This window comes from Lithobates pipiens, unplaced genomic scaffold (assembly GCF_037356315.1).
Source record: "Lithobates pipiens isolate NorthernLeopardFrog02 unplaced genomic scaffold, aLitPip1_a1.2 Scaffold_23, whole genome shotgun sequence".
NCBI lineage: Eukaryota > Metazoa > Chordata > Amphibia > Anura > Ranidae > Lithobates > Lithobates pipiens.
The window spans coordinates 240138561-240163078 of record NW_027507785.1 but is presented as its reverse complement, the minus strand read 5'-3'; positions in this window follow the sequence as shown (position 1 = coordinate 240163078).

Genomic DNA, 24518 nt, shown 5'->3' with positions numbered 1-24518 from the left:
CTGGGCACTGGTAGATGACACTGATGGGCACGGATATGTGGCACTGGGGTGCAGCACCTTTGTTAAGGCAGATTTTGGGCACTGCTGGGTGGCACTGTGGGCACTGCTGGGTGGCACTGTGGGCACTGCTGGGTGCCACTGACGGGGGGCACTTACTTTTTTTAATGTGGCACTTGCAGGGGGCAGGTGGGCACTGGCAGGGGGCAGGTGGGCACTAGCAGGGCTGGCCGTGATCGGGACTGATGTCCCGATCACGACCGCCGGTGATCGGCTTTTTTTTTTCTCCTCGCGCTGTCAGCACGAGGAGGAATAATAGCCGATTACCGGCTCCGTTATATCACATGATCAGCTGTCATTGGCTGACAGCTGATCACGTGATAAGTTGTCGGGATCGACCCCTTGCACGGATCGGTGATCAGGCGAGTCTCGTAGACTCGCCGATCACAGAGCGCGCCTCGTGCACGGGACGACGTCAATAGACCCAGAAAAGGAGATCCGCGCTGTAGCCATCATTTGACTATAGCGAGGATCTCAAGTGGTTAATGCCCCGTACACACAGGCAGAATTACACTAACTGCAGTGGGCAATACAACAGTGCATGATTAGCTAAAAAAAATACCCAACTTTATTCTGTCTGTTACTTGCCTTTTAGGGATTTACTGGAAGATAAAATAAAGATAGAATTTGTGGTATTTATTCTAGTTGCCTTTAAAACCACCACGTGCTTTTGAATTTTCTTGGAATTCAGCTTTATAGAGAGTTGTTACTTTTTATAGATATTCTTTTTTATCAATGCGATCATAATGCAAAATCCTCTTTAACTGAGTCCCATTTACATATAAATTAAAAAATAAATAGCTACAAAGGCATAGAGTCATGTAAAGGATATGCATAGGATACTTGGTTCAATAGCTGATATATGTGGCTGGACAGCATCTTTGTTTTTAAAAAAATAGCCATTTTGCAGCCTTTCTTTGATAAGATCAACGGGTTTGGGTGATTACTGTAGCCAATAATTATATTTCAGGCAGAACTAAGAAACAAAGAACTGAGTGTAATAAATGTAATTGTGCAATTTATAAACTCCACAAAGAGCAAATGAAGTGAATAAACTTCTGTAAGCTAACATGAGCAACTTAAGTGATTAAACTCGAAAGTTCTAAAATCATAATTACATAACCTCTCGCAGCTCAATTTTGTTCTAATTTCTTTTTACAAGATAGCCTGTAACCAAACGCTTAGAGCCTGGGCCTCCCACTGGTACTAGCCTTGTGTCTTATTAATAGACAACTAGAAAGTAAATGGAAAATTACATTTTTTATTAAATGTGTATATCGAGTTATGATTAACATATTTAATATTAACATTACCTGAAAGCTTGTTTTTGTGCATTTTTCTAATTACCTTACAAAAAAAGGACCTACAATATTTTCTCTTAAGCCTTTTCATTTAAATTACAAATGGCAGAAGTGTGTTTAAAATATTGAAGCAATATATTTAGATGAAAAATGTATGCAATGCAATTATGCTTCAAAGAATATTGTAAAGTGCTTCATCAACGCAGCATTAACTCCTTCCTCAACTAATGTTGAATATCTAGTACAAATATTCATATTTATATCATACCTTTTACCTTAAATTACAGGTGCATCTCACAAAATTAGAATGTCAGTAATTCAATTCAAAAAGTGAAACATTTCTTTATTTCAACTTTGATGATTCTGGCTTACAGTTAGTGAAAACCCAACATTCAGTATCTCAGAAAATTCGAATATTGTGAAAAAGCTCAATATTGTAGGCTCATGCTGTCACACTCCAATCAGCTAATTAACTCAAAACATCTGTAAGCCCTTGTACACCCGGTCGGACATTCTGCCAACCAAATCCATTGGATTTTGTCCGACGGATTTTGTCCAACGGATTGTGTCCAAAACTGTTCCATACACATGGTCGGACCCAGTTGTCGGATTTTGTGGTTGCCAAGAACGCGGTGACGTAAGCCGTGTACAGCGGGACTAGAACAGGGAAGTTCAGCACCACGTCCGGCACCCTTTGGGCTCCTTCTGCTGATCTCGTGTTAGTAGAAGTTTGGGGAGAGACGATTCACGCTTTTCACATTAGTGATTCAGATCGCCACTGCTCTTCGGTTTCTGCTTGTCTTTGCGTATCTGATAATCAGTGCGTGCAGTCATTAAGTATTTGTTTCTCATTGTGGACTATATCTTGATATAGTATGCTTTGAAGGGCATTTTTTATTGTCTGCTTGCTTCTGCTATTCAGGTCGTTCTTTCAGGCCTTGTCTGAGGAGCTGACCGTTTTCAAACCATGTTTCGTCTACGTACTCGTCGTAGAGTTTGTGCTGTGCAGGGGCTTCGTGTTGGGGTTCTTACTTTGACACCAGCCCGGTCCATGAACAGGGAAGGGAGGCGTTTGTGGACCATAAATTGGTTGCGCCAGCGTGACCAGTTCTCGCACATGCCTTTGCTCCGTGAGATCCGCGAGAATAATCCTGATCATTTCAGGAATTATCTCCAGATGACAGACCCCGTTTTTCACCATCTGCTGGCTTTGCCGGCCCCCGTATATCACCAGGCAGGATACCTGCATGCGGCAAGCCATCACTCCGGAGCAGAGGCTCATCGCCACGTTGCGCTACTTGGCGACAGAGAGAAGCCTTCAGGACCTCAAGTTCTCTACAGGCATCTCCCCCCAGGCTCTGGGGATCATTATTCCAGAGACCTGTTCTGCCATCATTCAGGTCCTGCAAAAGGACTATATGAAGCTAAGTTGTATCCTTAAACATCACATTCTATGTATTTCATGATTGCTAATGTCTTGCATTTCTTTCCTCATTCCCTAATTACCATCATTGCAATATGCTCTAATTCATATGCTCTGCCCCTTTGTCCTCATGCATATTTGCCTCACTAACTTCCCCACCATGCTCTTCTTGGCCCATAAAACTATAGTCTAGTCACTTAACAATGTTTTTGTCAGCTCCATAGTATTGCTTTCCCCTAAACGCCCCCTAAAATGTCTACAAATGTGATGTGTGTGCTTCAATTCATGCAAAGTGACCTTTTTAAAAATTTTGGGGTTGTGCCAAACTCATTAGGAACCCCCCTCCCCCCAACTGCTAGCTCAGCTGATAGCAATCCTCTATCTGATGACTTGACCAAACCCAATACACACTATACCTACCTTTTTGATGGTCACATTTATGGACGAATTCATCAAAGGATGTAGTGTAAGGGCCTGCCTCAATACTTTCAAATGCAATTATTTTTTAACACACTAATTTTCTTGCTATGTAATAGCAGAATGTTAAAATGTGCTTCCATTTTGTTTTCATTTTGTTATTATGACACTTCTTACCTGTTCCGTGGGCTGCCAATAGTGTAAGTAAGGAGGGGCTTCACAAAGTATCACACATTATTTAGGCATTCAGCTCTCAATCAAGTGGAGAGGGTTACCTGTCCTAAAAATCCCCCCTCATTTTTTAGCAAGGGCCCATCATATGGGGGGATGGGGGGGGGGGTGATGACTCTAATAAGGGGACCTTATACTTTAGGCTTTAAATACTCAGTTCCCAAAATGTTATACTAATTTAGACCAAAAATGTGGGTGTCTAATCTGCTTGCAATGTTGATTTGTCAAATTACTAATTTTTGTTCTTGTTTCACTACACAGTGTCCTTCAACGCCACAGGAATGGCAGACTGTGGCCTCCCACTTTGCCATTTTTTTTTAAGTTGTGCCTTTTTCACCAACAGTGCAAACCCAAGTTCAGAGCGAGATGAGGGGACAGTCTCTTCTTCAAATATTCTAATAATGTTGTGGTTCTGCTACACACACACCTTCTTTTTGTAACTAATGTATGTAGTGCATTACTGACCATAATCGTGCTCATTTTCAGCACCATGGCAGGAAAATGGCATGATTGTCCAAATTTACACATCACTGTGGGTGCTTTTTACTAAAGTCACATCCACTATGCACTACAAGTGCACTGCAAAAGTACACCTGAAACTGCACTTGGAGTGCAAAGTGGAGTTGCCTTTAGTAAATCACACTCCTCAGCACAAACTAAAATTTGACTACAAATACATTTTATGCGCAATGAAAAAGGAAGCCATACATTGTTGATAATTAAACTTTTTAATACACATGTGCGTTTCGAAAAGGTTTTTCAAACAAATCAAGAAATTGTGTGTATCCAAAACAGAGTTTAATCAGAATTTTGTTTCCTTGTTGTTTTTGTGTAAACAGGCATGTATTAAACCGTAAAATACTTAACACAGGAACTTACAAAGTTCAACTTTGAAAAGTGAAGACAATATCAGACCTGAGTATGTACAAACTGGGCTGATATTGCCTTCATCACATGGGGTGTCACCCCTAAAAAAAACAAATTTGGAAGATGCACACAGTGTGTCAACATGTGCTATCTCCCATCATGGGGGATCAATGTACATGCTTTGGGGCTGCAACCCCTTCATCTCAGACACTTTCCACAAAACATGTACATTGATCCCCCATGATGGGAGATAGCACATGTTTACACACTCTGTGCATCTTCCAAATTTGGAATTTCGACAAATACAACATTTTGTTTTTAAAATAGCAAAAATAAAACCCTATCTAGTTTTTGTTGTTTCACACTCTTCCCCAAAACATCAATGATTTTCTTCATTTTATTTTTTACATCATTGATGTTTTGTTGGATAATTTCCAAATCACGATTGCACCCCATTATCTTCCCGATCAAGATCTCGGCTTTTTCACCGGTAAAACGGGAATCTTCTTCCACATCACCTACAAAACAAAGCAAATAAAACACACCATGTAATAAAAATATGGTGATATACATTGCTGAGCTTACCCGAAGCTGTGTTCTCCGACACTCACCTGTTGTGGTGACAATTTGCCCAACCTCCATGATCTCTCCTTCCTCCTCCTCCTCCTTCTGCTCCTGCTCCTCGGTTTGTGCTTTTGGAAGTTGGCCTTCTTTGGGAGGGGTGTGGTCCCTGGTGTCCTCATACTTGCCGAGTCTTCTCTCCCCTATGAGAATGTAAACAAAGAATAATTAGCACACAGAGCACAGAAATAGGAATCTGAAACATTGCTTGGAAGTGTTGTACAATTGTGTTTTTGGGCCGAGTTACAAGGTGAGAACATTATTGGGTACACTTTGTTAAGCTGGAATACTTCCCTGCAGAACGATGTTTCTTACGAACAAATGAAACCATGAACTTGAAAGTGGCCATTTTAAAATGCACAACATGAAATCAAAGCACATGGAGCATATATGCAAGCAAGAATAATCATATGAACACACGACAACTACTTTCTTTTTTTAAGAACACGCTTGATCCTTAGGTACTACTCGTGCTCCCTCAGTTTCAGGTCTGACCAGCGTTTTCTCAGTTGATCCTTGGATCGGCGTACCCCAAAATTCTTATGAAGACTCTTCACAACTTTAGTCATGATCTTGGCCTTTCTGATATTTGGGTTTGGGTAAGCGCCATACTTCCCATCATAGTCGGTCCTGTTCAATATGTCGACCATCTCCAACATCTCTCCAAAAGACATATTTGAGGCCTTAAATCTTGTCTTCCTGGATCGGGACGTTTCAGGCTCCGGGCTTTCCTCACCCTCCTCCTCGTTAGTGGAACTATTATTAGTGTGCACCTGCATTCTCTCCACCATGTGCTCTCACACTGCGCCGGAAGAGAAGGGGCGGGGAATAGTCTAGAAAGAACGTCAGGGACGGGCGGAGTTTCAGGCATGCGCACTGTATATAAAACGCAACACGCGTGTATCGTCCGTACGGTCTGGGAAGAGAGTGAGGTGCAGACGTGACGAACGTGCAAACGAAGGTAACATTTTTAACTTGGTGCTTCACTAGACTAGACTGCTTCTATATAGGCTGATGTTGGAACAAGATTAGGAGGGTTTTTAATAGCATTATTAGTATTTGAGGGTTTGTCTTGTGTTGTGTCTTGCAGACAATATGGATCCATTCCAAAATGAAAATTTTATGGGGCTATTCCTAGAACTCTACAAGGAGATGCCCTGCCTGTGTCAGTTGCACAACAAGTTTTATGCCGACATAACAAAGAGGAACGCAGCACTGGAGAAACTGCTTTCTTTGCTGCGGATCATGGTCCCCACGGCAGACATGGCCTATCTGAATAGGAAAATTGGGGCCATGAGGATTACATATTTCAGGGAGAGAAAGAAGCACCTGGAGTCCTTGAGAGCAGGAGATACATATGCTGTTTATTACCCCAGGATGGTTCAATTTGACAGGCTGCATTTTCTGGTAGACCGGGAGTACCCAGGCCACCACTCAGGCCACCACTCTCCAGTCTTCCTTCAAGGCATCCTTCACCCCCAGCTGAGGCTTCTGATGTCCAACCTGGGCCTTCCAGGCAGCAACATGTGGTGGGGCCCAGCTTGAGACAGGTATTGCATTGTTTAACATATTTCTTGTGTTACATTTAATGATGTTAACTAGATGTTCTTATTGATCAGTAAGTTGTGATTTATCAAAGTGGTTTACATCTCAAGAGACAGTAGTGACCAAAAATGATTGGAACGGGAAAGAAAAATGCTGGGCTCAGAATGATAGTCTGTTCTATTTGGTAACATTCAATTTGCAAAAGCCAGGAGCACAAAATGGTGTGATTGATGATCAAAAAACTAAAACTATGTCCCCTTTTCATACACAGGAAGACCTCAGTCGGGGGGAGGCTGTGGCAAGTGGCAGCCAGGAGGTCGACCAACGCCCTCCTCCTCGTGCCCCAACTACAGGAGCCCAGCCACAGCCTCCAAGGATGCCTGGAGGGAAGTGCCCAAGGAAGACGAGTGAGTGATGGACTGGGTTCTGTCTGGTCTGCCAGAAGATGCAGCCTCTTGAAGATCCACATCCTGGGGACATAAATGGCATCTGAATTTCCTGTTCTCTAGGACTTCGGGACCAGACTTCTCTCCCTGAGATATGTACTCCTCAGGCCACCAATTTTTTAAATTATAGTTTAGTCATGTCTGCCCTGGCGGTCAAAGGCTGCACCAAAGTTAAGAAGTTTCTCCAGTGCTACGTTCCTATTTTTAGTTTCTAGCGAACAAAATAAAGTTTTTTTTGATTGATGAAATACTTGTGTGTGTGTTTTCCTTCCAAAAGGCCAGTTTATTTGTGAGCAGGCAGGTACATTTCCCAAAAAATAAGTGAAATGAATAACAAGGGGTACCAACACTAAACAACCTCCTGTAGATTAAAAAATAAAAACAAAACCTCACAAATACAATAATGTTGTGGTTACAAACACAAAACACCCCAAAAAAAGGATAAATGAGCAAACTGTCTTTAAAGGAGATTTTTAGGGAATCCAAAAAAAAAGCATCCAAAAAAGAATAAACAAAATCTAAAATTGTGTAGATGTGACGCAAACTAAAATTGTATTGCTGAAATGGTTAAAAAAAGAGTAATGAAATACATTCGGGAGAAGTGTGTGGGACTATGAGCATCAAAAGAAGTTCGTTCTTGCAGCATTGTAAAGAACAAGAGAATGCGCTTGATGAAAGAATTTTTAACATTGCAGCGTGACGAATGTGCTATATCGCTTACGAGCAGTAGTTTTACCTGAACGAGCGCTTCCGTGTCAGAATTTGAATGTGAGCATGCATGGCACCTTGTCCGTCGGAGTAGGCTGCACATGATCGGAGTATGTCCGATCGGACCAGTTTGTCGGAAAATATTTCCGGATAATCCGACGGAATCGGTCCTATGCATACCACACACAGTCGGATTATCCGACAAAACAGTCCGATAGGACACATTCCGACGGATTCTCCGACCATGTGTACAAGGGCTAAAGGTTTCCTGAGCTTTTAAATTGTCCCTCAGTCTGGTTCAGTGGGTTACACAATCATGGGGAAGACTGCTGGCTTAACAGTTGTCCAGAAGACAGTCATGGAGTCAAGTTACAAAAGGTAATTTCTAAAGAAGCTGGCTGTTCACAGAGTGCTGTATCCAGGCATATTAATAGAAAGTTGAGTGGAAGGAAAAAGTGTGGTAGAAAAAGGTGCCCAAGCAACAGGGATAACTGCAGCCTTGATAAGATTGTAAAGCAAAGGCCATTCAAGAATTTATGGGACATTCACAAGAAGTGGGCTACAGCTGTGTCAGTGCTTCAAAAGCCACCACACACAGACGTATCCAGGACATGGGCTACAACTGTCACATTCCCTGTGTCAAGCTACTCCTGAACCAGAGACAACGTCAGAAGCGTCTTACCTGGGCTAAGGAAAAAAAGACTGAACGGATGCTCAGTGGTCCAAAAGTACTCTTTTTCGGATGAAAGTAAATTTTGCATTTCATTTGGCGATCAAGGTCCCAGAGACTGGAGGAAGAGTGGAGAGGTACAGAATCCAAGTTGCATGAGGTCCAGTGTGAAGTTTCCACAGATGATTTGGAGAACCAAAGTCAGCACAGCCCTCTACCGGTAAATTCTACTTCATGCTTCCCTCTGCTGACCAGCTTTATGGAGATGCTGATTTCATTTTCCAGCACCTGCCCACACTGCCAAAAGTACCAGTACCTGGTTTAATTATTATGGTATTACTGTGCTTGATTGGCCAGCAAACTCGCCAGACCTAAACTCCATAGAGAATCTGTGGAGTATTCTCAAAAGGAAAATGAGAGACACCAGACCCAACAATGCAGATGAGCTGAAGTCCACTATCAAAGCAACCCAGGCTAACATAACACCTCAGCAGTGCCACAGGCTGATCGCCTCCATGCCATACCGTATTGAGTGCATAATGTACGTACATGGGCATCATTTTAAGCCAACATTTCTGTATTAAAAATCCTTTTTTTATTGGTATTATGTAATTTTCTGAGATACTGAATTTTGGATTTTTACTAGCTTTAAGCCATAATCATCAAAATTAAAAGAAAGAAATGCTTGAAATATATCACTCTGTGTGTAATCAATCTATATAATAGATGGATTTCACCCTTTTAATTAAATTTCTGAAATAAATTAACTTTTTATCTAAAGGTTTTTAAAACCTTTGAATAAACAAGAGACTGGAGCTTGGTAAACCTCTGTCAAGTTTGTGTGTGTGTGTGTGTGGGGGGGTTATAGATAAGGGGATATTCCCCAGTAGGGACACTAGAAGCAATTTATAAAAACTCTATCCAGAAAGATGTCCTTAGCTATACTTTAAGAATGATTGTTGTTTAAATTAGTGGTCATTGACCATTATATTAAATAATAAAGCACTGGTGTAAAAATACAAAAATGTTCTACATACTATTTAAGTAAGAGGGACACATAGAGGTACTTTATATAAAAAGTATAGGCGTCCTTTAAGCAGCTCTGCATTAGTGCATAGATCAGCCGAGGCAACAATTCAGTTTCTGTTTGCGTTACTATATACATCAAGCACACATCACTATTTCAAACTCACTGTCGACCTACATTGCAAGTGAACAACCATTTTTAGGTGTAGCGCCTTACCTTGTTTCAAAGCCCTGCCATGGCCAAATTCTCACTGACTTCCTCTTATAAAGTACAATTTCTCACACTGACATCATAAATGCTACACGCATCACATCTTGTGTCTATGGAGAGACCACCTTTTTATCATCCTTATTTGGCCCATGTTCAGCTCTAGAGGGGACCTCCCCAATAATAAAGGTATAAAGAGCGGGCTTTGTGTGGCTTCTCATATGGGTTATTTTGCTTTATAGTGTAGCACAAAATACATAAATAGTACAACCTGCCTTGCCATGTGCAAAGAAAAGTAAAGAAAAATCAAAGTCCTGTTAAGTTTAAATAATGTTTTAAATGAATTAATCACAAAACTCTTTTTAAATTTCACCGATTGTGCTATCAAAGAAATCATTTGATTATGTTTTGAGTCATTAAAAACTGTTCTCAAGTACAGTAAAGGTTTTAAAAAAAAAAAACATAGCATAAGCACAGATGGGTCTGTCGAAGTGACTGATTGAGCTCGTGTGAAGAGTATCCACAGGACCTGCTGGGGGTGGTTGAGTTGGCAACCTTAAGCATTAATTAGGGGAGAGCAAACTGAGAGCAATAGCCTAACAGTGAGCCAATACAGTCCAAATCATCAATTTCACTCTACTAGTGTGTCAGGTAATTCTGTGTGAACCAAAAATGACTTAGTGCCTATGCCAATTAGCAGAAAACTCAACCCTGGCTTAGATCCTTAAATTATGAACCTTAGAAAAACCTAATTAGATTTTCTAGGCTTCACAAAACATAAATGATTCTCTGATCACTAGATAGACATAGCTATTTTAACCACTTGCGGACCAGCCGCCACAGTTTTACTGCAGAAGTTTGATTAACTGCACAAAATCACGTTATATTACATGATCTTGTGAGGCTTGCGTTGCAGGTGTCCGAGCTCCACGTGTCTGATCGCAGGTCCCGCAGACTCGATGTCTGCGGGGATACCCGCGATCATCTCACGTAGAGGAAGAGCGGGGAAATGCTAATGTAAACAAGCATTTCCCCATTCTGCCTAGTGACAGTACACTGATCACAGCTCCCTGTAATCTGGAGCGGTGATCAGTGTTGTGTCACATCTAGCCCATCCCCCTACAGTTAGAATCACTCCCTAGGAAACACTTAACCCCTGCAGCACCCCCTCCTGGTTAACCCCTTCACTGTCAGTGACATTTTTACAGTAATCAATGCAATTTTATAGCATTGATCGCTGTATTAATGCTAATGGTTCCAAAAATGTGTCAAAATTGTCCGTGTGTCTGCCATAATGTCGCAGTCATGATAAAAATCGCTGCCATTACTAGTAAAAAAAAAAAATATTAATAAAAATGCCATAAAACTATCTCCTATTTTGTAGACGCTATAACTTTTACGCAAACCAATCAATAAGCGCTTATTGCGATCTTTTTTACCAAAATATGTAGAAGAATACATATCGGCCTAAACTGAGGAAAATAATATTTTTTTAGATTTTTTGGGAATATTTATTATATCAAAAGGTAAAAAATATTGCTTTATTTTCAAAATTGTTGCTCTTTTTTTGTTTATAGCACAAAAAATAAAAAATACAGAAGTGATCAAATACCACCAAAAGAAAGCTCTATTTGTAGGGAAAAAAAAGACGTCAATATTGTCTGGGAGCCATGTCACACGACCAATTGTCAGTTAAATCGACGCAGTGCCGAATTGCAAAAAGTGCTCTGGCCAGCCAAATCCTCCGGGGCTAAAGTGGTTAAAGCAGAACTTCACTCTCTCAATCAACATGATTTCAATGGGCAGGGGTGCTTTAGAAGTGGTGTTCACACCGCTCCTAAAGCGATGCAAAGATGCTGCTTGCAGGACTTTTTTTAACATCCCGCAAGCGCACTGCTCCAGTGTGAAAGCCCTAAGACTTTCACATTGAAGTGACAGGAGGGACGATTTACAGGCGCTTTGCAAGCCCTTTGAAGGAGCAGTGTATACACCGCTCCTGCCCATTGAAATGAATGGGCGCCACTGCCGAAGTGCCTGCAAAGCGCTTTGGCAGTGGCGCATTTAACCCTTTATTCGACCGCCAGCGGGGGTTAAAAGCATTGCTAAAATGACGGTAAATCGCCGCTAAGACTAGCGGCGCTTTACCATCAATGTCTGGCCGCCCCTGTGTGAAAGCATCCTTATGGAGATCCACCTTCTTTATTTGTCCTGTTTACCATTATCATTGAAAGTGAAAGGAAAAGAAAGTCCCAAATTTTGGGTTGTCCCCAGTAAAGTAATAGAGGGGTAATCTTCCAGTGGGGACACTAGTTTTGGTGACTTGGGGCCCCAATGGATTCCCTTATTTGGCAGAGATATTCTTTAATTTTCTGGTTGGCTATGGGACAGGAAGTGATAGTAAATCTCCACAATGGGACACAGTGAAAAAAAAAACATCTGACAGGAGTTATAACCCTTCCTTACTGCTTTAAAAGTGAAATAAATTGCACTTTTTATTTTTAGTGCTCAGATGCAGTGTAGTTCCGCTTTAAATAGGTTGTAAAGGCTTGTTTTTCTCCTATAAAAATAGCAAACATGTTATACTTACTTGCTCTGTTTCAGAGGATTTGCACAGAGCCACCTGGATCCTCCTCTTCTCACCCCTTCACTGCTCCTAGCCCCTCCCTCCTATTCAGTGGCCCCACAGCAACCAGATTGCTATGGGGGCATCCGAGCTGAGTCAGAGCTCCGTGTCTCCATTCAGACACAGAGCCCCGACCCGGGCCCACTGCCTCACTCCCCTGATTGGCTAGATGACTTTAAATGACAGCAGCAGGAACCAATCAGGAAGGAGAATCTCAGACAGCTGAGATTTCGTGGACATCGCTGGAGAGAGAGGGACCTTAGGTAAGTACTAGGGATGCTGGGGCAGCTGCTACACACCAAAGGCTTTTTATCTTTCATTTAGATCGGATACTACGGCTCCCATTGTAGTTTTAGTCTGCTGCTGACTTGAGAGCTGCGGCTTGGGCATGCTAATGATATTTTTCTGCCCCTCCTCTCATTTTATCCATTCACAGAAAACATAGCATTCTGTGAACCTTTTACAAAATACAAGGAATTCTGTGAATGAGCAATGGGAAAGGGGGGTGGATAAACAACGCTAACATAGGTCGCAGCTCTCGAATTGGCAGCAGGCCAGAGCTACAATGGGATCTGTAGTATCTGGTGTAAACAACAGTAGATAACTTTTGCATATGCTGTATGTCTGAAATTAAAAAGAAAATACTCTGCCTTGAGTTCCACTTTAAGTGTACAATCAGATATAAAAAAAGTAGTGTGGTGACAAATTTGTCTAGATATTAGAAGTTTGTATGTTGTTTGGCTAGAAATTATAATAACAAATCAAATCCAAATGATTCCCGTCTTAATTGAAAAAAAAAACTGAAAACATGTATACTAATTCAGAAAGCTTCATGATGAGCGAACAAACCCCCCAAAATTATTATGATTTTGGAAATTCCCTTGTGTATATGGGAACCTCTAATCAAGAACTTGGAAGATTACATTGCTGTTAATCATAGTAAATGTACATATCACATCACTATTTATCATAATGTGGCTTATGAAAGTTTGAACAAGTAAAATTAGTTGTTATCCCACATCTGCTCTGCCTCTTCATCATAAACCTAGCCCAGCCTTAATAGGATTATTTCTACAAGTTTCAATTTCATTTGCATTGGCATTTGCCATTTTATTTTTAGAAATGCTGTCTCTACTAAATGGATCTTAGTTGTGTTTATCATTATTTAAAGCTGGTTTCTGGGCTAGTACCCCCCTCACACTAAACTTAACCCACCTTACTCAACTCAACTAGTTCCACAATTAGATTTAAAAATAAACTAAACCAAGTGATCAAAATACTTACTTGAAAATGTACTCACGTGACAAGCCAAGTCTCGAGTCTTCATTCTTCTGCACTGAAAAGCGAGAGGGGCTTATTTGAGTGGCTACATCCCCCCCTGCTGATGTGGATATTTCCTATTGGCTGTCCATTGTAATGGAGTCCTCCCAGATTCGTGACAATGTCCTGGTATAACCAGTCGGAAGTAGGCCTAAACTGCAGAGATGGACCACTGGTTTTCGACTTAAGAAAGAGACTTAACAGAGGGCCATGTGATGGCAGATACAGGTGAGTAATGAAGGATGTTAAAGTTTTTATTTTAACCACTTGGTGTCCTCGCTATAAGCAAATGACGGCCACAGCACGGACCTGAATTTCTGGGAGGCCGGCATCCCCTTTGCATGCTCCCCGTCTACCCCCTGCAGGGCGTGCGTGGCGCTTGCTGTGAGTGATCACAGAGTCACCGGGTCTTTGGTGATCACAGATCCGAGTAAGGGGCTGGTCCCAGCCCCTTACCACGTGATCAGCCGTCAACCAATGACAGCTGATCATGTGTGTAAAAAAAAGCTCGGTAATCTCTTTTTTTCTCCTCATGCTGACAGCAAAAAAAAGTCTTATGTGCAAGGGACATTGGTCCTGAAGAGGAAGGAGACACAGCTGCCTCATATGTGCCAATCAGTATCCTCTGCCAGTGCCACCAGTCATTGCCACCTGCCAGTGCCCACAGTGCCCACCAGTGCCACCTATCAATGCCCATGAGTGCCACCTATCAATGCCCACAAGTGGCACCTACCAATGCCCACCAGTGGTGCCAATCAGTGCCTCATCAGTGCCACCTAGCAGTGCTGCCTATCAGTGCCGATCAGTGCCCATTATTGCCACCCATCAGTGCCCAACACTGCCACCCATCAGTGCCCATCACTGCCACCTATCAGTGCCCATCACTGTCAGCTATCAGTGCCACCTATTAGTGCCACTTCTCAGTTTCCACCAGTGCCACCTATCAATGCCCTTCAGTGCCACCCATCAGTGCCACCTCTCAGTGTCATCTCTCAGTGAACACCAGTGCCGCCTATCAGTGCCCACCAGTGCTGCCTTATCAGTGCCCATCAGTGCAACCTATTGGTGCCCATCAGGGCAGCATATCACTGCCCATCAGTGCAGCCTCATCAGTGTACATCAATGAAGGAAAAAAATTACCTGTTTGCAAAATTTTATAACAAAATATAAAAAAAACCTTTTTTTTTTAAAATTGTGTCTTTTTAATTTTTTTTAACAAAAAATAAAAACTGCAGTGATCAAATACCACCAAAAGAAAGCTCTATTTGTGGGGAAAAAAATTATAAAAATGTAATTTGGGTACAGTGTTGTATGACCGCACAATTGTCATTCAAAGTGCAACAGTGCTGAAAGCTGAAAATTGGGGGGTTTAAGTGCCCAGTAAGCAAGTGGTTAAATAAGTGGGAGTGGAGAGGGTGGGAGAGTGTGAGGGTTGAAATACATTTGCCCACAGGTGGACTTTAAAGTATAACTTTATTCTATTTTAAAAATAACAAACATGCCTATACTTACCTGCTTCATTGCACAGAGCATCCCTGATCCTCTTATTTTGGGTTCCCACGCCAGCTCTCTATGTCCCTCCTCTTCATCGGGTGCCCCCAGGGAAAGATGCTTTCCTTGGGGACACCCATGCAAGCTCATTCCCCAGTCCCACTGTTGCGTCTATTGACACAGACAGTGGGACTTGGCCCTGCCCTTGCTCCTGTTTCAAAGCTTTTGATTGGCAGCAGCAGGGGCCAATCTTTCTAATGAATAGGGCAGCAGCGGCTGGAAATGCTGCACTCATGCATATGACTGGATTGGACTTAGGTAAGAAAAAAGGGGGGGGGGGGGGTCTGGTGGGTGGGAGCTGCATTTTTACCTTAATGCATAGAATGCATTAGGGTGAAATGCCCTAAGGCTTTACAACCACTTTAAAGTCAGAAAAAAATTCTCATTTACATCATCTATATAAAATGGAAGAATTTTAGACATGCTTTACATCAATGTTTCTCAACTCCAGTCCTCAAGTACCCCCATGTTTTCAGGATTTCCCTCAGATGAAACTGCTGTGAAAATTACTAAATAAGGATGAGCTCCGGCGTGTTCGCATACCCCGCGTGCAGAGCCCGCCAGGAAGTCGGTGCAGCACTGCTCTAGTCACAGGCAGTGACACATTGCCCCTATGCACGGCTCCAGAGATCGGGCAATGTCTCACTGCCTGTGATTAGCGCAGCGCTGCGCCAACTTCCTGGCGGGCTCTGCACGTGGAGTATGCGAACATGCCAGAAGCTCATCCCTATTACTAAGGCAGTGAAACTGATCAAGTCACCTTGCAAAATAATGGGAAGCCTGAAAACATGACCTGTTCGGGGTACTTGAGGACTGGAGTTGAAAAGCACTGCTTTACATGATACTTAACTGCTTATGTTCTCTAGAGGTTTAGTCGAGTTTAGTTTAGTTTAGTAGAGGATTTATCTACCTAATAAAAAAAAAAACAGGTTTAGTCTTGCTGCTTTCAGCTTTCAGCGCTGTCGAACTTTGAATGACAATTACGGTCATGCAACACTGTACCCAAACTAAATTTAAAAAATTTTCTTCCCACAAATAGATCTTTATTTTGGTGGTACTTGATCACCTCTGGGATTTTTATATTTTGCTAAACAAACTAAAAAACAGTCTTTGTTTTTGTCATAAAATGTCGTTTTCTCCTTCACTGACGGGCACTGATGAGGCGGCACTAATAAGTTGACACTGATAAGGAGGCATTGATATGTAGAACGGATGGGCACTGATAGGCGGCACTGATATGCAGCACTGATGGGCACTGCTAGGCACTGATGGGCAATGACAGGTGGCACTGATGGACAATGATTGGCACTGATAGGCGGCACTGATTGGAACTGACAGGTGGCACTGATGGACACTAATAGATGGCACTGATGGGCAGTACTGATGAGGTACTGATGGGTGTTACTGCTGGGCACTGATTGGCACTGTCATGGGTACTGATTAGCACCGTGATGGGCTCTGATTGGCACTAATATGGGCACTGATTGCTACTTTGATTGGCACTGATAGGCATTTTTGATGGGGCATAGACTGGCAGCTTATGGGCACTGATTGGCAGCTGATGGCCAAATCTGATGGGGACTGTGCTGATAATCAATGTGGAAAGAAGCCTCTGTCAGAAGCTACTTATTACGATCAGAAATGCAGTGTGTCAGACTGACAAACAGCACCTTAGATCACCGTGCTGAGTGCCCCCCGCGGGCGTGCACCGACATGTTATACTGCTGGACATCATATGATGCCCAGTCATGATAACAGAACCACCGCCCGGCCTTCCATCTGCTATAGACCGGGTGGGAAGTGGTTAAAGGATAAGTTCACCTTTGGGAACATGTTATATGCGCAAAAAGATAAAAATGCACGACCAAAAATAGTGAAAAAACTTCTCTGCATGTATAAAAAATGTAAACATGTGCTGTGATTAAATAAAAACAATACTTTGCATAATAATCCATGAAATCATATGATGAAATTGGAGCAATCCTATGCATTATAGTCCATAAAGTGCTTAGATTAATGCAAACAATAAAAACTGACTTTTCAGGACAGCAAACGATTTTTCTGTTCATCACTCATCAAAGCAAACAGCGCCGCTTACCAGATTCAGTGGATCTCAAATTATAGAGATCAAACAAGCACACACAGGAGGGATCACTCAGCCGAAGGTCGTCTAGCCACAGGCTCAAACGATAGCCGGATCCTTCCTCCTATACCATCTCTACACTGTTCCGATATTCCTTACTGAGTTTTCCTGAAGGTAGGCGCATTTTTATCTTTTTGCACATTTCTATGAGCTGAATATTCAGGTTTTTTTAGATGCAGCACCAATCGACTTTGTATGAATTTTTTTATATTTATATATTGTATGTTTTTATATGTATCATTTTTAATTCCTATATATATCCTACATATATAGTTTTCTTTGGGAGTATTAGCGCAGATATTCTCTTACATCAACATGTTATATGCACCAACCATTTTTAGGGTGGAACATGCAACATGTTTCCACTGCTGAAGCTGCTCCCTGACTTGCCGCCTCTAGTGACAGTGAGCCGGGAATCTTCTCCTTGAACTCGCTGTCACCATTTTAAAAAACACAGCCATGCGGGGCTCCCAGAGTTCTGTGAATGAATGAACTACAAGTAACGACAGCCTTTGCGATTTTCAGCTTGTAGCTCTCAATGAACTACCAGGGCACTGTTAAGCGCTCTAGGTAGTTTACTGTTTCTTTCTGTCAGTGTTTCTGTCAGTGTGTAACTCCCTGCTTGTGCTGTACAAGATATGAGCAGACAGCTTAGCCCTTGTACACACGGTCGGAAATCCGTCAGATTTTTTCTGCCAGATTTTGTCCGAAACTGGTGTTGCATACACACAGTCGGACAAAGTTGTCTGAAAATCCGATCATTCTGTACGTGATGATGATCATTGGTTACAACGGCATTACATTCAGCCTAGTAGACAATAGCTTTGCTCTGGTACTTTGATCGGAGCATGCGCGGCGATCTAAATTCTCTACAAACGATTGGAAAAGTCAGATCGGATTTTGTTGTTGGAAAATTTGAGATCCTGCTCTCAAATTTTTTCCGTCTTAATTTCCGACGGAAAAAGTCCGATAGAGCCCACACACGATCGGATTTTCCGCCAATATAATCCGATCGGACATTTTCCGTCGGAATTTCCGACCGTGTGTACAAGGGCATACACAGACAGTCTGCAGGAGTTCTGCATTGCACCCACGGTCTGCTGATCGTGGGTGCAATGCTTTACAGGTTTCTAGTACAAAAATAAAAAATAAGTGCATATTTTTTTACATACAAAAAAATTTCTATTTATTTTTATTTTTTTACCAAAGGTGAACTCATCCTTTAAGCTCTGTACAGGTATCTGAGAAAAAACAATTACAAGGAAAGTTTTTGTAAATCCCTGCTGACAATGTGAAAACTGCTGCCATGATTGCAAAGAGAAAGTTTAACTTTTGGCAGTTTTGGTTAGATGCAGGCTGAAATTGAAAGGTAACTTTAATAACAATAAATTAATCTTTATGTTATTTATGCTCAAGTAAGAGTTGATTGTTGTTTTCTGTAAGAGTGATTGTTACCATAAATCAATACATTTATTTTTGATTATACATTGCAAGATATTGTTGTTGACCATTTTAGTGCCGGTTCACACAAGTGTGGCTTCAAAGTCACGTGACTTTGAAGCTGACATCCCAGCGCAACTTCATCGCTGCTTGCACATGACTTATTTAACAGAAGTCAAAGCAATTCATTATGAAGTCGCCCAAAGTAGTGCGGGAACTTAAGTCACACTGATTAGAATGGTTTCATTGCCGTGACATGACAAATCGCGGCAGTGTAAACCGGGGTTTAAGGGCAGCGTGTGATCAAAATAAACAATGCTGATAAAAAAACTAAGTGGAAACAGGTAAAACAGCTCCCATATACCTCATATACAGTATATTTATTTAATCTTTGTAATCTGTGAAGTACTTATTGCCATATTAAATTCAGACACAAAGGTTGTACAGCAGATATGGTACACTGGTCATGAGTCACACAGAGATATGTTTCAGTATAAAGCAGAATGGCATACAGGATTTGCATAAGCCTTACACCCATCCATGACATGTTCTAAAGTATAGAATTTCATTACAATTGGATTGGCATATTTCAATAGTTGAACATTCTGCAAGTTAGGATACAGTGGGGTCAATATACTTAAGGCAAATAGGCTGTTAGTTTTGCAAGGGAATTTTCCCCAGGATTACAAATTCTCCCCACATTAATGAAACCCATTGTATCTCATGTATACTTTGTTGTGCAGATAACTTATCTATATAACCAGAACAATGGAAATGTTTCTACAGTACGCATGAAGCTGCATTTATATGTTGTATATCAGTACGTTTTTCGTGTAACTACACCTGTTTCTGCCTTATTTTGGGATTCTCACATTGCTGGCAGTATTCTCTGTATCTTGGTTTTCAGTCCATCTACACCATGTTCTATCAAATTTATTTGAACATTTTCTAACTATGTGTCAGAGTTTTTAAAGGAGCAACATGCTGTAGATCAGGGGTAGGGAACCTTGGCTCTCCAGCTGTTTTGAAACTACAACTCCCATGAGACATTGCAAGACCCTAACAATCACAGGCATGACTCCTAGAGGCAGAGGCATGATGGGATTTGTAGTTTCAAAACAGCTGGAAAGTCAAGGTTCCCTACCCCTGCTGTAGATCATAGGCATGCTCAGGGGTCTGCCAGGTGTGCCTGGGCACGCTCTAATCACTATGGAGTTGATTTACTAAAACCAGAGAATGCAAAATCTGGTGCTGCTGTGTATGATAGCCAATCAGCTACTAACTTTGGTTTGCTCAATTAAGCTTTGATGAAAAAAAAACTGAAAGCTAATGGTTTATGCAGAGCTGAACCAGATTTTGCACTCTCCAGTTTTAAAAAATGAACCCCTATGTGTGGGGCCAATTCCCCCTACTGCCCTCTCCCTATTACTATGCTTCAGTCTGTGAATGATCAGGAAGTCACTCAGCACAGCGCACTTCCCACTCATTCACTGCCCTATGCAGCTGAGGCTGCAGAGAAAGTCATGTGTGTTTGAGCTTTGGGGTACACACCCTAATGCAATGGGCTGAGCACACCTATGCTGTAGATCAATGGGGGCAGTGCATATTCATTTAAATGTTATCAAGTTCCTAGCATAAAAGAAATAGAAGCCTTACAAATGTAAATTGCAAGGTCCATTTCTTTCATTTTTAAGATTAGATAGTAAGCATGGCGAAGATTTACAAATATTTTGGAATATTTATTTTTCTGCAATAAAATTTCTATAAAATTAGTAACATCTGAAAAAGGGCCTTTTTTACCACATTCCCTTACCATATGAAAGAAGGTCCCTTCTGCAATATGACATCTGGGGCAAAATGGGTCATCCATTCTCACCATCTTACAAAACCCATAAGGTGTAAAATAGTATGTGATAGGTGTCTCAGATGTAACATTCTCTTTTTATATATAACAGTACCCAGTAGGTTTTAATACTTCATTCCATGCTACTTCAAATAATTCTGAAATAAGAGCACACCATTTATCTTTTCTATGGTGGGGTTTAGTAGCCTAAATCTGAACCAGAGTATTGTAATATCTAAAGTTTAGAATATTGTTCTCGGGAAGGAGAAGAGATTCCAGATTAAAGTTAGATAGAACTGTTGTCTGTGAACCATATTGTGTCTCAGCAACAGTAAGCAAATCGATACTGCCAGGACAAGGGAACACCAAACTCCTTCACAATCCTCCTCAAAGGATTTAAAGGCAATATTAGTGTTCAATCATTGTGGGTACTTCGAACCATATTTCAGCTACAGAATCCTTCCAGAAGGCAATAAAAGTACCCAAGTTGTGGGCTAAAACATTTCAGGTTGTGGAGAGAGAGGGCCAGAAAGGAGTAAGTTTATCTGTGTAATTTAGCTATTTGCTTAGAGTTCGGCTTTAAAGTGCACCTGTGGTTATCAAATGTATTTTCATATTTTTAACAAGCAGTAAATTAGCATTACAAATCCTCACTGACCTCTGTAGCGCACGCACTGTAAATCAATACATTTTTAAAGGTTAGTTTGGTTGGCTCATATTTATAATTATTAGCAAATGCTATGTAGATGCCGTTATCACCTTGTTCATCTAGTGCTAATACGTTCATTTTAAGTTTGGAAACATAATGTTTAAATAAAAGTGTTAGCTTTAAGTACCACTGCCAAGCAATGCTGTAGATTTGGATCTGATGGTTTTTCCAAGTATTTGATGAAAAAGTTGAAGTACTTAATTGCTTTAATTGTTTCACCTCTTTCTTTTAAACACATTGCGTAACATACGTGTACCCAAATGACACATGCTGTTCATATGGCTTGTAGGAAGCAGCATTTAAACAACTTTGGCAGATCATCAGTGTTGGAAGAACATTTTGGTAAATCCAGAATTCATTAACATTTTAAGATATGCTAAAATTAATTAATACAGATTTTTATTATTTATGTATGCAGTCCATTGCTGTGATTAATCATACATTGATCTGGAAAAAAAAATAATCTAAAAACTAATTTAGGAAAAGAACATTAGGTTTGCACTTGGTAACTTTTAACAGTGCATGGAAATCCAAAGATTGGATTCATACAGTTTATTGAACATTTTACTGTATTTATTACCATGAGAGGAAGAATTTTTTTTTTCAGTGTAAACTGGTTGATTGTAGCAAAGAGGCAAGTTATCTCATATGCCTTTATAAAGAAGAGCCTAATTGTAGCATGTCACATTTATGGTTCCATGCCTTTTTAATGACACAATTTACATTGTAAGCACAACAGTAATTACAAATCATGCTGTCTTATAGCAAATTTTGGTGGGGTCCCCACCCTGGACACAAACACTTTCCTGCTCCTATGACTTCTCTCTGTGACAACAGGCAATATCAGTGTACTAACTGCACAGACTGCTTTAACGACATCTGCCAAATCATGTAGACGAAAAGCAGTCAGTATGAAATGTACACAATGGTCATGTGCTGCTCATAATGCAAATCTGTGAGCCATCTAAAATCACTAAAAGAATTGAACTTAGCATTTAGCTAATATTTTACCCCAGCACTTGTCAAGAAAGGGTGCAAACTGATTACAAATTGAAAATCTGCTCTCTCTAGTGGCTAATTTTTAAGTCTTTAAATAATGAGATTAAAAAAGAAACTGATTTGGCTCAACTACCCCTACTGATACAAATGTATAAACTCACTGGATCAATTAGAAACATTTGTATTTATTAGTAAAAAAAAAAAAAGAAAACAAAAAACAAAAAAAAAAAAGAAGAGAATACAACATGCAGTATGTATAAAATGGTTCCTCATAAGGCAAACTACAATAATATAAAATAACTACAAATCCACCTTACATAAGAAACCATTGTGTTTGACCCCACCAGGCATGAAATATGAAAAGTGATTCCCCCTGACTTGTCATAGTCCAAGTGTAACAGAAGGGAAAAAGCATGTGGTTTAATTGAATTCCAAACTTGGATTTAAAGAAATGCTTCTGTGAATGACCAAAATTGTAGATGATCAAAGTTGTTATGAGTTGTGAAAACTTGCAATATAAACGTCATATAGGGTCAATACCCCCAAATATCCACAGCTATTGTGTAGGATTTGTGGATGGTAATTCTAACTGTGTATTCCAAGATGTAGAAAACATCTATGGTGGCCCAGATGAAGAAAAAGATGCAGTGGTCTAGAGGAGGTATATTTCCAGATTTTCTGAGTGTAGGCTCTCATTATAAAGATCCACCTGGGATTGTATAAGAGTATTAATTCCAGTAGTTATAACCCGTAAAACCTTCCTCGCACTGTATACCATACCCAGTTGATAGCAGAAGACAGTAATGGCCTATCCATATGTTCTGTGTTAATCAAAACATTGATGTAATATATACCGTATATACTCGAGTATAGGTCGATCCGAGTATAAGCCGAGGCCCCTAATTTACCACAAAAAAACTGGGAAAACGTATTGACTCGTGTATAAGCCGAGGGTGAGACATCCCTGTGTCCCGTCCATCCCTGTGTCCATCCCTGTGTCCCGTCCATCCCTGTGTCCATCCCTGTGTCCCTCCATCCCTGTGTCCCATCCATCGCTGTGTCCCGTCCATCGCTGTGTCCCGTCCATCGCTGTGTCCCGTCCATCCCTGTGTCCCGTCCATCCCTGTGTCCATCCCTGCCTACCTGTGCCAATCTGCAGACTCTGTGTGCCATGCCGCACCTCTCCTCCTCGTCTGACAGACGGCGGCCATTCCACTGTTCAAAAGCCGCGCCTCTCTGTCTGTGATAGGCGGAACACTCAATTTCCCAGCAGTCAGTGTTCCGCCTATCACGGACATCCTCTCATCCTCGTCCGTAGTATGAGAATGAGCGGATGTCCGTGATAGGCGGAACACTGACTGCTGGGAAATTGAGTGTTCCGCCTATCACAGACAGGGAGGCGCGGCTTTTGAATAGTGGAATGGCCGCCGTCTGTCTACCTGATCTCCGTGACTCGAGTATAAGCCGAGGGGGGCACTTTCAGCCTAAAAAAAGGGGCTGAAAATCTCGGCTTATACTCGAGTATATACGGTACACAGATCTTTTTAAAGTGTTCTAGGCAGAGTCAAAAATCCATCAAAGAGGTATACTTATCAAAAGCCATTGTCTGTGAGATGAGTCTCAGTCCATAATCGGTCATCCAAAATGAAGTACTTCCATCTATGCATAAAGTCCTCGTGGGTCAAGGATTGGAAGTGGGCTAGTATGATCCATACCTGAACGGCAAAACCTCTGTGTCAGTAGGGGTGGTTGAACCAGATTCGTTTTTTTTTTTATCTTAGTATTTACAGTATATTTCTTTTCCAGTAGCTTCCGCTCCTCTTTTCTTGAGCTCTTTTGAGACTTTGAGATACTTTTGGGTATTATTTATATATATGTGCATATCTTGTGTAGCACCCCCCTGGGTATACTGGGAGCAAAGAGGGTACCTCCAGATACAGGGAGCGGACTTACATTCACCCCAGGGCTGAGTCCATGGCTATAATGGGAAGTTAGAACAATATAGGCGCCAGTCACTTTAGGTAGTTTTCAATGCTTTAATTAATAACTTGAAAAAAGTAGTAGTAAAGAGTTTGAGGGGGAGTTGCAGATACCTTTTTGTAGCAGATCACTTACAGACTCTTCAGGATAAAGAACAAAACAGCTTTCTCTTAGCGGAATCTTGTATAGATGGGTAGATCTCTGCCACAGACCTAGCAACCAGTAAGATGTTTGGATAGGCCTCTCTCACAGACTTAGCAGCCAACAGACGCCTGGATAAGTCTCTCTCACAAACTTAGCAGCCAGGAATGTATTACCTTGATTGAATTGTAGAACAACATCACAGTATCAGAACCTTTAAGCTGACCCAGCAGTACTGTGAGGGTAAGT